General features: G+C 40.5%; 2 non-coding genes and 1 pseudogene across 2 annotated transcripts; 1 reads left to right on the forward strand and 2 right to left on the reverse strand.

Moving 5' to 3' along the window:
- Window positions 1-2,644: 2,644 nt before the first annotated feature.
- On the reverse strand, window positions 2,645-3,250 carry LOC125350006 (annotated as a pseudogene).
- Window positions 3,251-13,099: 9,849 nt separating this feature from the next.
- Trnag-gcc lies at window positions 13,100-13,170 on the forward strand. Its single transcript has one exon. It is a non-coding gene; the product is annotated as a tRNA-Gly (tRNA).
- A 295-nt stretch (window positions 13,171-13,465) lies between these two features.
- Trnaa-cgc lies at window positions 13,466-13,537 on the reverse strand. Its single transcript has one exon. It is a non-coding gene; the product is annotated as a tRNA-Ala (tRNA).
- Between the last annotated feature and the right edge of the window lie 837 nt (window positions 13,538-14,374).

Below are 14,374 nucleotides of genomic sequence, written 5' to 3' on the forward strand. Positions count from 1 at the left end.
TTCAGAAAAGGCACAAAATTGCATAAAGCATTGCCTTGAACTTACGTTGGAGACATACAAACTGGGGTTTTGGGAGCTGAGCTGAGGAGAGCCTATAAATTATTTAGTTATGGGAGACAGATACACTAAAGTATGGAAGTTGGCCAAGAACAAGTCCAGGGTCCACAGGGAGGAAGAGACAAGTGAATACACAAGAAGAGCCAGAACTTGAGCACAGAGACACTATAGTGTCCCGGTATCAGTTGATCAGCTCTTGTTGGGCTTGCTGGGCTGGAGCACAGGAAAAGCAAATCTCACTCTAACAATGTACTGAATATCTATAGACCACTTCTCAAATTTAAGCATTGAAATTCTAACAGTTTGGTATTAATTAGGAGGTAAGGCCTTTCGAAGGTAAATAAATTGAAGGTGGCACCCTTGTGAATGGAAGTATCTTTCATTCTTTTTCTGCCAGGTGAGGATACAAGAAGTCAGAAGTATGAAACTGAGAAGAGGCCTCTATGTAAACCTGACCACATTGACATCTTGATTGCCCACTTTCAGGCTCCAGAGTGGTGAGAAATCAATCTAGGTTCTTTATAAGTCACTCTACCCATGGTGCTTCATGAAAGAAATATTGACTTGTTCAATAACTTACCATGAATATTCCCTAGTTGTGAACAAACAGAGGTTCAAAAGAGAATTCTCAATACGGAGGGGGGAGGTGGGGCAGGGGGAGAAATAAGGGAGGAGGTAACAAGTTGGATAAGAAATGTACTCACTGCCTCACGTATGAAACTGTACCCCTCTGTACATCACTCTGACAATAAAGAAATGGAAAGTGTGTGTGTGTGTGTGTGTGTGTGAGAGAGAGAGAGATAATTCTCTCTAGACAGGGAGGTTTCCCTGCTGCTTCTCGCTATTTCTCATATACTGAATATTCCACCTGGCACCTGGGGAAAGTGTGAACTGATTTTAATAATCAGGACAATAAAAGAAAAAAATGAATAAAAATAAAAAGTAAATCAGGACAATTTCCGAAGCAAAGAGCAAAAAACCTAAAATCAAGAGCAACTTTACCAATACTATTAAAGTTTGATGAAGCAAATGTGTCTAGGAAGGGGTTAAGGATATTTAATGTGAACTGGAGAGGCACACCTCAGCTATATGCAACTCGTCCAAGGTGGGAGATCAAGGCCCAGACCTTGGGCTGTTCAGCTTCTATGTCATAGATATGCATCTCTTATGCAAGTGGAAATACGCAATATTTTTGAAACTGATGCTGTCAAATTCACAATGATATCCTCATGCTTCATGTAAACATAGTTTCATCCAAATTCATTATAGGAAAGCCTGACTTCTCTTAACAATTTGACCATAAGAAGGAAAAAGAAGTACTGCTTATGTATAGACAATAATACTCATCCAGGAAATTGTAGTTTGAATTGGAAACCAAATGGTTGTCGTTCTTGTTTGGTCTTCACATGATTCAGAGGGATTGCTTTTTGTGGTTTTGTTTCTTTTTGCTTTATGGACCAGTGAACTCTGGGCATCACAAGTAGTTGGTGAGTGTTCTGCTGCTGAGCTATTTCCCCAGATGGTGTGTGTTTATTCTGATGTACCAACAAGAAAAGGTCTGAGTTTGCAAAATTGAGAGCCGCACCTTGAAATGTAGAAATCACCCAGGAAAAAATGCTAGAAGGTGACTACTCTTGAGAAATATCTAGCCTGACTTTGACCTACCTTCATTAAATGCCATATTCATAACTAATCATAACCCTCTGAACTAAATCTATTCAGATAATTGGGTTTTTAAAGGGAAACTGTACTAATATGTTTGTTACACAGGTCATATATATATATATACATATATAAATATGCCTTTTCTAAATATGAGAAAGTAAAAACTCATATTTAAACATGTCTTTAGTAGCAAGTAACAGCTATTAGGCCCTTAACATGATCTAAGAATTCTTCCCAATACTTACATGTATATAACTTCCATTATTTCACCAACCACCCATCCATTTAATAGAGGAAAAGCTTTAGTCTACAAGGTTAAACACCTGTAATGGTGCCCATAGCTGGAAAATGGCTGTGTGTACTTACCCACAAACATTTTGTCACAATTGTCTTTTCTCTTACAGGCTTTCCCTTATGATTAGATATATTGTGTTTCTTGCAAAAGTGTGATTTTGCAAGATTTTATGATAATGCTCCTTTCTTGTCTCCATACACAAAAATTACAAAGTTCTTAGAAAGCAAGACCTAGCCATGGTTTAGATTCTTTGTACTAGTAGGGTATTACTGCTTCTAACCCTCTCAGTTGACAGAATTAGGGGAAAACATTGTTAATCATGATTTTGTAAGGATCACTTCCAGTTTAAATTCAGTAATCCAGAGTTCTTTCTCATATTTTGCCAATGTGGGTTTTTTTTTTTTTGCCAGTTTAAAGTTCTTATTTCATTAACTTAAAAGACAAACAAAACAGGCATTTCAAATCTTATTGAACTTATGTAAAATTAAATGTTGACAATAAAGAATAACAGTTACAGAATTTAAAGCAACTTATAGGGAAGTCCGCCGTCCATTAAGTCTTCTTTCTTCCACAAGAACTCATTGAAAGACAACAACAAAAAAATTATGCTGCATAAGTTAGCCACAAACTTTTTACATAAATTTATTTCACTGTTAACTGCAATGAAGATGAGAGGCACAAATGTTCATAGTTCAGTTGAATGACATGAACAAAAGAAGCCTCCATTCGTGTCTCATGCAGTAGAATCACAGATCTGATGCTCATTCCAGATCATTTCTTCTTCTTTCCTTTCCCCTTTTTACTTCCCTCTCCTTGTTGAAGACTTGGGTCACCACCTCCTGTTTTTTGTGTCCTTGTTTTCAGTTTAGGTATCATTTCTGCGGCATACAACATTACTGACTTACGTGATGGGAACTGTACAAGACAGAGACTGCCATCTTCCCACTTGAGCTGGACCCGGACTTTGCCTCTGTACTGAACATCGTGATTCCATTCTCTAGAATACATTTTATTTTTTCTCAAGAAATACACTAAGCCTAGCTGCTGAGCAAACATCTTGAATCTATGTAGCTGTAGGGCTTTCAACAGCCTTACTTATGGGAATCCGCCTTCCCTCTGCGATGGTCTTCTTATTATTTAAATAAGCAGGATAGATACAAATAAAGCGGTCCTGGTCGGCCAGGGAGCGCGCGGTGGTGCAAGCCATTTCCACCAGGACCCCCGGCGCCCACACAGGAAGCCCAATTTGGGGTTTTTATCCCCCCTTGGTGCTAGAGATATGAACCCAAGGTCTTCTTACAACCTAAGTATACTCTGACTCTGTGCTACATCCACAACCCCAATGCCATCTATAGTTTCTTTTCCTTTCCAGCATGACAGACTTAATGACACATTTATATACGACTCATTTGTTTTATCCTACAGTACTTATAAAACAATTTCAAAATCAATATACCAATATAACTACTAATGATATGTCTGTCGTGTGAAATTTAAGACTACATTATATGATTTTTCTTTCCAGAAAACCTAATAGTCAAAGTACTGTACTGTGTCCAAATGTTACTTGAGACAATGCTTTTCCTTTTCTTTTCCCACTGGCTGTAATGATGGTTTCTAATTCAAACTACAGTTTACTGGACTAGTGTTGTTGTCTATATATAACCAGTGCTTTTGTCTATGGTCAAATTAAGAGAAGTTAGGCTTTCATAATGTATTTGGATGAATCTGACTGTGTTTATACACAATGGTTCAAAAACTGAGGGCCTTGAACTTGCCAAGCAAGTGCTCTACCCATTGAGCCATATCACTGTTGATTTTGTTTTCATTTTGTTTTATGAAGGGTCGTCCTCAGATCACAGTCCTCTACAGATGCTCCCCATGTAGCTGGGATAACAGTGTGTATCATCAAACCTGTTTTTTTTTTGTTGTTGTTGCTATAGAGTGTTGTTAATTTTGTATCAGCTGGCCTTCCTTCCTTCCTTCCTTCCTTCCTTCCTTCCTTCCTTCCTTCCTTCCTTCCTTCCTTCCTTCCTTCCTTCCTTCCTCCCTCTCTTTTTCTTTCTTCTCCCTCCTTCCCTACCTCCCTTCCTCCCTCCATTTCTCTCTCTCTCTCTCTCTCTCTCTTTTCTTTTCATTTTTTTCATTAGTCATGGAGCTTGAATTCTCGGCCTGGGCACTGTCCTTGAGCTCTTCAGCTCAAGGCTAGCACTCTACCACATGAACCACAGTACCACTTCCAGTTTTCTGGTGGTTAATTGGAGATAAGAGTCTCAAGGCCTTTTCTGCTTGAGCCGGCTTTGAACCATAATCCTCAGCTCTGAGCCTTATGAGAAGCTAGGATTACAGGTGTGAGCCACCTGGCCTGGCTTGATTTTCTTTTGGTAACATTCATGAGGAAATATCTTCTTCACTGAAATCTATTCTTTCTCACCTTGCCAAGACCTCTTATTGTGACATGTGGTCATCATACTCAAACTCATTGTTTCAAAGCAATCTAAAATGTCATTTCTTTTTTTAAATTAAATTTTACTGACAAGGTGATGTACAGAGGGGGTACAGTTACATAATAAGGTAGTGAGTACATTTCTTATATTTGTTACACCCTCCCTCATTTTTCTTTTCCTTCCCTCGTTCAGACAAGCATACATACAATATACGGTGTACCAAAATCATATACAGTAACCACCTGGGGTACGCCACAGGAAATTCACCTAGTACGTAAAACCTAATGACAATGATAAAATCCTCCTGTTTCCATCTCTTGGAGCTCATTTTGTTTAGCCTCATCTTATATAATCATATGTATGTAGCTGTTGAGGTCTTGTGAACCTCTGATAGGTCTATCTTAGATCTTTTTATGCTAATTATGTAATTTTATGTAATTAAGAAGATGTGGAAATGCCATTTGAAAAGAAGTTTGTTGTTTTACAGACTGTTCTCTCTCCCCCCCCCACCCCCACCCCGCCAACCACATATCAGGGAGACCATGCACGTTTGTTCTCTGTGCTCTAGGCCTGTCTAGCTCAACATTATGTTAAAGAACTGTAGAATGTCATATTTTTTTTTTTTTTTTTTTTTGCAGTCTTGGGCCTTGGACTCAGGGCCTGAGCACTGTCCCTGGCTTCTTTTTGGCCCAAGGCTAGCACTCTGCCACTTGAGCCACAGCACCACTTCTTTTTTTTTTTTTTTTTTTTTTTGGCCAGTCCTGGGCCTTGGACTCAGGGCCTGAGCACTGTCCCTGGCTTCTTCCCACTCAAGGCTAGCACTCTGCCACTTGAGCCACAGCGCCACTTCTGGCAGTTTTCTGTATATGTGGTGCTGGGGAATCAAACCTAGGGCCTCGTGTATCCGAGGCAGGCACTCTTGTCACTAGGCTATATCCCCAGCCCCCACAGCACCACTTCTGGCTGTTTTCTATATATGTGGTGCTGGGGAATGGAACCCAGGGCTTCATGTATATGAGGCAAACACTCTTGCCACTGGGCCATATTCCCAGCCCCAGAATGGCATTTCTTAATCTGATAAGATTCTTGGGACTCTAGAACAATACTATCATCTCATACCTGAAAACTAAGGAAAAGAAATGACTCACTTAAACTTGAAGGGATTTTAGTAGTATAATCAGAACTAATGAGCTTTGTTGTCAGACAATAAAGGAAAACAAAAACTGGTTTTGATGGTTGACTTAGGATTCTGGGGAGAGATAAAGCTGCGATCACCTTCCAGAAGTTATACAGAGAAAAAGGAAATTCTCTGGAGAAAGCAATACAAGCAACACTATCATCATAAAGAGTATGAGCATCCAGAGTATGAGGCTTGGGCTGGGAATATGGCCTAGCGGCAAGAGTGCTTGCCTCGTATACATGAAGCCCCATGTTCGACTCCTCAGTACCACATGTATAGAAAAAGCCAGAAGTGGTGCTGTGGCTCAAGTGGTAAAGTGGTAAAGTGCTAGCCTTAAGCAAAAAGAAGACAGGGACAGTGCTCAGGCCCTGAGTTCAAGCTCCAGGACTGGCAAAAAAAAAAACCCAAAACAAACAATAGAGTTTGAGGCTTGACAGACAACAGCCAGAATGTATGGCTGTCATTGCAAAATGTTTGTTCGGTATGGGAGTCTGCAAAAGCAAGCCACGCCTGGCCACAGAACTTACAGCACCCAGCTAGGCCACATGATCCAAGATTAAGAATCACAACATTGTACACTCGTCATATAATGAAGATCTCAAACAATTTACCTATGTGGTTCTCTTTTTCCATATATTTAGTATTTTAAATATTGAAACATACATTTAAGATTGCATAATTTTAACACAGCAATTTCCATTTTAAAACAAAGTCAAATTAACAACCAATTTTATAGGAAGCTTATAACATTTTCATAAAATTAAAATGAAGAATCAGTGAGGAAAAATGAACTACAACATGGTGACAACACAAAATTAAGCAAGTCTAAGGCCCACATTTTCATGAAAGCCACTCAGATCTGACAAAGCTTTAAAAAATGTGGTTGGACTTACATTCTACAAAATTTATGAGGGAAAGGTTAATATGATGAAAGCAATGTCAAGAATTAGATTTCCTGCTGGCACTGGTGTCTCAAGCATGTAATCCTTGCTACTCAGGAGGCTGAGATCTTAGGATTCCAGTTCAGGATTTCCTGCCCAGGCAGGAAAGTCTGAGAGGTTCTTATCTCCAATTAACCACCAGAAAACTGGAAGTGGTGCTGTGGCTCAAGTGCTAGAGTACTAGCGTTAAGTGAAAAAGCTCAGGGGTATCACCCAAGCCTAGAGTTCAGACCCCATGACAGACAAAAAAAAAAAAAAAAATTAGATTTCTTGGGGAGTCATTAATCCTGCCTTGTATATCAACATTGCCACCAGCACAACAATGTTCATTGCAGCACAATTTGTCATAGCGAGAATCTGGAACCAGCCCAGATGCCCCTCAGTAGACGAATGGATCAGGAAAATGTGGTACATACACACAATGGAATTTTATGCCTCTATCATAAAGAATGACATTGTCCCATTTGTAAGGAAATGGAAGGACTTGGAAAAAATTATACTAAGTGAAGTGAGCCAGACCCAAAGAAAGATGGACTCTGTGGTCTCCCTTATTGGGAATAATTAGTACAGGTTTAGGCAAGTCATAGCAGAGCATCACAAGGCCCAATAGCTATACCCTTATGAACAATGCTAAGTGAAATGAACTCCATGTTATGGAAACAGTTGTAACTACTTACAATGTCCTATGTGTATCTGTAGCTTCTATTATTGATGATGTTCTTGTATCACCTTCCTGTGGTTGTACCTACACTATCTCTGTAATCTTACCTGAGTATATTGGAAACCGTGTATACTGGTATTGGAAGTAGGAAATTGAAAGGGAATACCAAAATTGAGAGACACAGGGTAAAAAAAGACAAACAACTACAAAAGCAATACTTGCAAAACTGTTTGGTGTAAGTGAACTGAACACCTCCGTGGGGGTGGGGGGAAGGGAAAGGGGGAGGAGGGAGGGGATTATGAGGAACAAGGTAACAAACTGTACAAGAAATGTATCCAGTGCCTAACGTATGAAACTGTAACCTTTCTGTACATCAGTTTGATAATAAAAATTTGAAAAAAAAAAAGAGCATTCACATTTTGCCTTTGAAAGTCTACTTCTAGGAATTTGTCCTGTGGATGTTATCAAACATGGTAAAACCACCTTAATTCAAAGCATCTGCCATAATGTCATTCCCACTGTCAAAAGATCAGAAACAACTTAAATGTACTTGGCTGGCTTAGATAACTCCAGTGCTTGGAGTTGCCTACTGTCTTTATGCATCCTGGGATTGCAACTGTGTTCTGCATGTTTATGCCTTGATTCAATTCCTTCAGAAATTTGGCTTTAAGGCACTACTAGAACCCCTGGTAGAGGTGTTTGAATTCAGTGCCTCCCATTCACTCAGCTGGTAGCTGGCAAGATACGGCTTGAGCCATGCCTCCAGCCCTCAATGTGTGCTTAAAAGGAAAAAATTCCAAGATGTGTTTTTCTGGGGGGGGAAAAAAAAAGGAAAAAGAGACTGTGGTTACAGCTATGTAGTACCATTTTTTTTTTTTTTTTTTTTTTTTGGCCAGTCCTGGGGCTTGGACTCAGGGCCTGAGTACTGTCCCTGGCTTCTTCTTGCTCAAGGCTAGCACTCTGCCACTTGAGCCACAGAGCCACTTCTGGACATTTTCTGTATATGTGGTGCTGGGGAATCGAACCCAGGGCCTCATGTATACGAGGCAAGCACTCTTACCACTAGGCCATATACCCAGCCCCTGTAGTGCCATTTTTATTAAAAACAAAATGAAATATCTGAATCCACATAAATATATCTGTGGGGGGAGGGGGTGGGGGTGGGTAAGCAGGGGAAAATGAGGGAAGGGTGACAGTGTTTCAAAAGAAATGTACTCATTACCTTATTTATGTAACAGTAACACCTGCCATTCATCACCTTTAAAATAAATACTTTTTAAAAAATAGAAAAACAAATAAATAAATCTGTGGAGAGGTGAATGGGCTTGAGTATGGTAAGAGTACTTTACATACATGTTTGAAAACAAAACAGTGAAAACTGCTCTAATTGATGTAAGAAAAGAAAGGGTGAAGAAGGAAAAGAAATTGAAGAGATGAGGTTGAGGTGATACATTGTATGCACATTTGAAAATATCACAACAAAGCCCTCCTTGTATAACTAATGTATACATATATACACATTATATGCATATATGTGTATACATATTCTTTCCATGGAGAGAAATACAGAAAGGATAAAAATGGTTGCGTTTTTTAGAACTAGGGAAGGGGGACATCAAAATGCAAGAGACGAAGGGTAAAAGGTGAACCAATGCAACAGCAATACTTACAAGACAATATGCTGTAAACCAACTGTACATCTCAGGGGAGGGTGGGGAGGGAGCCAGGGAGGGGGCAATGTAGATGAAAAAGAAAGGAGGTGAAATATTTTATAAGAAATGTACTCACCACCTTATGTATGTAACTGTAACACCTCCGTACATTACTTTGACAATATAAATAAATAAATAAGTAAATAAATAAAAGTGAATATTGAAAAAGAAAAAGGTTGCCTTGAGACAAGAGATCAGGAAGCTGGAAATGTGCTCGCCTAGCATGCATGAAGCCCTGGGTTTGATTCTTCAGTAGCACTTAAACAGGAAAAGCCAGAAGTGGTGCTGTGCCTCAAGCAGTAGAGTGCTAACCTTAAGCAAAAGAAGCCACGGGCAGTGCACAAGCTCTGAGTTCAAGCCCCAGGACTGGCAATAAACAAACACACAAACAAACAAACAAATAAATAAAAGAAGGAAGGAAGGAAATGAAAGGAAGGAAAAGAAAAGGGAAGAAAAAAAGAAAAGAGAAAAGAAACTTGTGGAAAGTGGGATGAAGTAGCCCAAGCTGATCTTGAACTAGTGATCCTCTTGTGCTAGCTTCTCAAGTACTAAGATTTTACAGCATGCCATTGTGTTGAGCCTCAAGAAATGATATCAAATATTGTTTCGATTTTGAACCATAAGCATGAGTTATATACATTAAATGAAATGTAAAAAAATGTGAGATGGCAAAACATGGAGACTTGGAAAAAGCAGAGCCATTTGGAAGAGAGAGGGAAAAGTCACTTCTGCCAAAATGATGGTAGCCATACCACACCACACTTCTTCCACTATCAGGAATCTGCATGACAGAAATGCCCTCCTCACTATTTGAATTAAAAACAAGAGAATGATTGAATTTTCAAAAAGGAAGGAAGAAGACATGAAGACAAGAGGGAAGAAGGTACAGAGATGGGAAGGAGAGTAAAGGAAATGCACAAATTCTCACATAACAGTAGGAGTCCAACGATCATGTCTGCACCAGGTACTTGAGATAGGCTCGAGGAAAGCAAGCTCCAGCACCATCAGAAAGAGGAATCAGACTTGTTGACTAATTAGACATGCTTGAAGACTACGAGCAGTGAGCAAATGATTTCACTGTGACAGCTTTCCGGGAAAAATTGCTACATTCTCAACATCTGCATGCATCTGAGAATTATACCTGGATTCTTCATTTCCATGCCTTGATTTTAATCCCTAGGAAAGTAGGCCTTAGGGTACTACTTGTGATTCTAAAATGGAATAAGTAATGATTTAATTCCCAGCCAGTAAAGGGCAATCCAAATGACAGGCTCCACCATTTCCCCAGGGCTAGCTTGTAACCTGGGACAGAAATAAGCTGTGTGTATTAAATCAATACAATCACTCACAAGTTAAAAAATAAAGGGGAGGGAAGCATTGCTTTGGTGACTATGTAGTATATGAACCATTCCCCCCCCTAAGTTTTGGCAAGGATTTATTTTAGTAATGTAGAGCTGAAATGGGGAGACATAGAAATGAGTAATATTTCCTGATTCCCACGCAGGAAATTGGAGTTATAGCCTCCTGATTCTCTTTCTTAATGGCTTACTTTCTTCGACTAGAAGCCCGTTGACATCTGTAAGGTGTTGGACTCAGTGTCATGAGCAGTGGGGCCACTGAGGTACCACAGTGGCCTGGTTGTGTGTTACTAGCTTCATGACACTCCTTTGCTTTCTTTCTCTCCACTTGTCCCAGCGGGGACAGTTCTGCAAGTGCCCTATGTGTTCCCTGAAGATACTGGTGGCCATCCAAGGCAGAGTCCCAGGATTGATCACAGAGATACCAAAGCTCCTGTCCACCACAGCACGTGCAGGTCTGCTTTGGATCTCACCACCTCCTCTTCTCCAGAGCCTCCTTTCTCAATGATCTGCCCTCTTGCATTAGTGAATTATTACTTCTCTCCTCAATCACTCCCATTGTCATAAAGGATTTCTAGTAATTCATTTCTTAAATAGACCCAAGTGGGCCCACCCCCATGCTCTTGCACTGACATGCTTGCATACACACACACACACACACACACACACACACACACACACACACACACACACATACCTTGAATCTTTTTGGTGTTATGTAACAATATGCTCCATACCTATCCAAAAGTCTAGAAGTAGAAACTCTCAGAATGGTGCCATGTTTCTGCCCAGCCTTTCTTGTCTCTCAGGATGGTTGGGCAGCCCTAAGCATTCTACCCTCATCTGGCAGCCTTACAAGGAAGAAAGTAGGGTGGAAGAGAACTTTCTGCCATTGTTGCCATCTGTCACAGACACCTCTTAGCTGACTGTAGTTCTGCTTATTAAACCCATCAACCTTTGGGATGCAAAATTGGGTAACTGGCTTAGGACACCACATTTGTTCGTAGGCCCAGGTAACATACTGAGCTGACTTTTAGCAAGAAGGAAAATAAAATGGGGTTTGAGCAGATTATTTTTACTAAGCAAGCAATCACTGTGGGTTGGTTTTTTTTAAACAAAAATAAATAAATAAATAAAAATTCTAATGGATATTAGATAATTTAGTTAAGGGCTTTTCAACATTTTGTGTTACTTAGTTTTGGTACTAGGGATTGAAACCAGGGCCTGTCCTGTTTGTTTAAAAATTCTGACTTTTAACCTAATAGTCAAATGCAAATAAATAAAACTTTTAAGTGAGTTGGTATCTAGGGCAAAGGAGGCATGCCTGACCTGTCACTGGCCTGCAAACTACCTGGGAAAGTTAGATCTGTTCACAGTGGTTTGTTTGCTTAAAGATCTTATTGGGTTTTATTTTCAATTCTAAAACTCGGCAATATTTCATTCCATAAAGTGGAATGAGTGTTCCTAACCGCTATTTTGAATCCACATTTGTTCTTCATTTTTTTCATCTTGAAGAACAAACTACTCCTAAAGGTGAAATGATTTGGCCTTATTCTCTCACTGGTTAGGATTGTAGTTTAGATTTCTCTGATTCTCTAATACTTCTGTATCTTTTATGCTTTGTTTACCACACACCCAGAAGTCTTTAGAAACGAACTTTAATACAAAATCCTTAAATTATTTCAATAGCCTTTTTTGATTATTCCACAATGCTATTCTTAATATATAATAACCTAAGATACAATACATTTTATCAAGTACAAATATAGAATGATTTATTCCTCTGTAGGCACAACAGGGCAGTAGCTAACACCCTGAATTACTATTACATATGCTCCAATCTTCCCTCTGAGAGCTTCAGTTGCCTCATTTGTTTAGTTGAGGTAATTTTCCTCACTGGGTTGAAGTCCATATACAGCATTCTTACCTAGCTTGGCATGTGTATCTGCCAGATGCCAGCTGTTATTTTGTCTTCCCCAGACCCTAACTTAGCCAAAGACCTTGGGAAAATTGTTGGACATTTTCCTCTCAGAAGTAAAGGGAGGAAGATACCTAAACAAACTGCCATGTACTTTACATATTCATTTCCATGAATTCATTCCCTCTCCTTTCACTTTATTCACATATATTAGCTACATCCTTGGCGATTTCACTTTTCCTAGGAACTCTAAAGGGAAATACTCAAACTCGTATTTGATTTGAAGGGGTTGGGGATAAAGGGTTCCAAATGAAATTTGAAAGTTACGTCAGGTCACTTGGCTACGATAATGTTTTAAATTTCTCAGTGTAGTGGTAGGCCTAATAGATCCCTATAGTTTACTTTTGTAACTTTTATTTATTTATTTTATTTAATTTATCTATCTATCTATTTATTGTCTTTTCCTGGTGCTGGGGATTGGAACTCTGGGCCTTGCACAGTCTAGGCGAACTCTTCCCGTCCTTAAGCCTTATTTTTAATCTTAAACAAATTTCCGTCAGGTATTTACTAGAATATTTAAAAAGGAATAAAAGAAACTAAATTGATTCTAAGATAGGCTAGAAGATCGCCTAATCCTACACAGATACCAAAGGTTTTATTTACCTCTCACCATGGTCAGTTTCGGAAGGATATCATGAAGTTCAACAGAAGGTAGCAAAATGAATATTTTTCAAGACGTTCCAAAAACTTTCCATAATTTCATAATCAATCATTAAGAACTCTAGTCTTTTTAAAAAAATTTTATACATACTTGTCCTCAGCGTCATCCTCTAGGATAAGATACTAAGACACCTTCACCAGCCGAGCATTGGTGGTTCAGTGGTAGAATTCTCGCCTGCCACGCGGGAGGCCCGGGTTCGATTCCCGGCCAATGCATAGTTTCACTTTTGTTCGGCCCTCCACTCCTGCTAGTTACCAGCTTTTTTTTTTTTTTTTTCCCTGCGCTCATTATCTCAGAAGCCCGAAGATTCAGTGTTTCTAAGCAAATATTGGCCTCCGGGCCGGAGTGAGGGTAAAAAAAAGAAAGTAGCTTTTCGTTTCACTTTTACATCAAAGAATAAGAAGGGATCTTTCTTTGCTTTTTGCCTTTTCTTCTTTTCCCTTTTTTGGTTGTTTGGGGACATCCTAGATAAGTGAGTAAAAAGGACGGGACAAAAGGCTAACGGCTGCTTGGAGATGCCGGGGATTGAACCCGGGACCTCACACATGCGAAGCGCGCGCTCTACCACTGAGCTACATCCCCCAGCCACGACGAGTGCCTCTATTATTGCTACTTATTGAGTTGCCTTAGCTTTGGTCAGCACTATGAAAATTTTGTTTGTTTTGATGGGTGTTTCTGCGATGTGTTGACTGCTTTTTTTTCTACCCCTTCAGATCCAGCTTTCTTTGTACGTAGAGACGCAACGCGACGAAGGAGCCAACTTCCCCAAGCTAAGCTCGCGTTCGGGCCGCGGGCTCCCGACACCGGCTCCTCAGCCGCCCAAGCCGGGGAGCCGGGGGCGGAACTTCCTGAACAGAGCTCGGCCTGGCTGGAGCACCCACTGCGCAGGCGCTGGAGAGCTTTGTGGTTTTTGAGGGACCACTAGGATTCCCACCCCATTCCAGACCCGGACATTGACCCCCGAATCCTGTCGCGACGTCCAGCATCTGCTCAGCGTGCGACGCGCTTTTTGAGCACCTGCCTGGGTCCCCGAGGAACCCCGGTTCCTAAGAGGTGCAAAATTCCGGGATTTATCTGAACACAGCGTTTTCACTACCGCAGGCTGGTTACCTCGGCGTTCGGATCCTACAATTTGTTCTTCCCCGGCGTCGCCTGGAGCCGAAGGACTGCCACACAGCCACCCTCTTCTCAGCTGAACCGGGAATCGCTGGTGATCTGGTCTGGGAGGAGAACGTGCCTGCGGCGGATTTTCACTTTGTTTGATCTTTACACCCAGGGGCTGCCTGACTGACAGGTTACTGTAGCAATGTTAATCACTCTACCTACGAGGTCCTTAACCTCTAATCACACCCAGACCCCAAGAACCTGAGTTTTAAACCCTGAGTCCGGTTCCCTAGGAGACTGCGTCTCCAGGTGGTT

This window comes from Perognathus longimembris, chromosome 4 (assembly GCF_023159225.1).
Source record: "Perognathus longimembris pacificus isolate PPM17 chromosome 4, ASM2315922v1, whole genome shotgun sequence".
Lineage (NCBI taxonomy): Eukaryota > Metazoa > Chordata > Mammalia > Rodentia > Heteromyidae > Perognathus > Perognathus longimembris.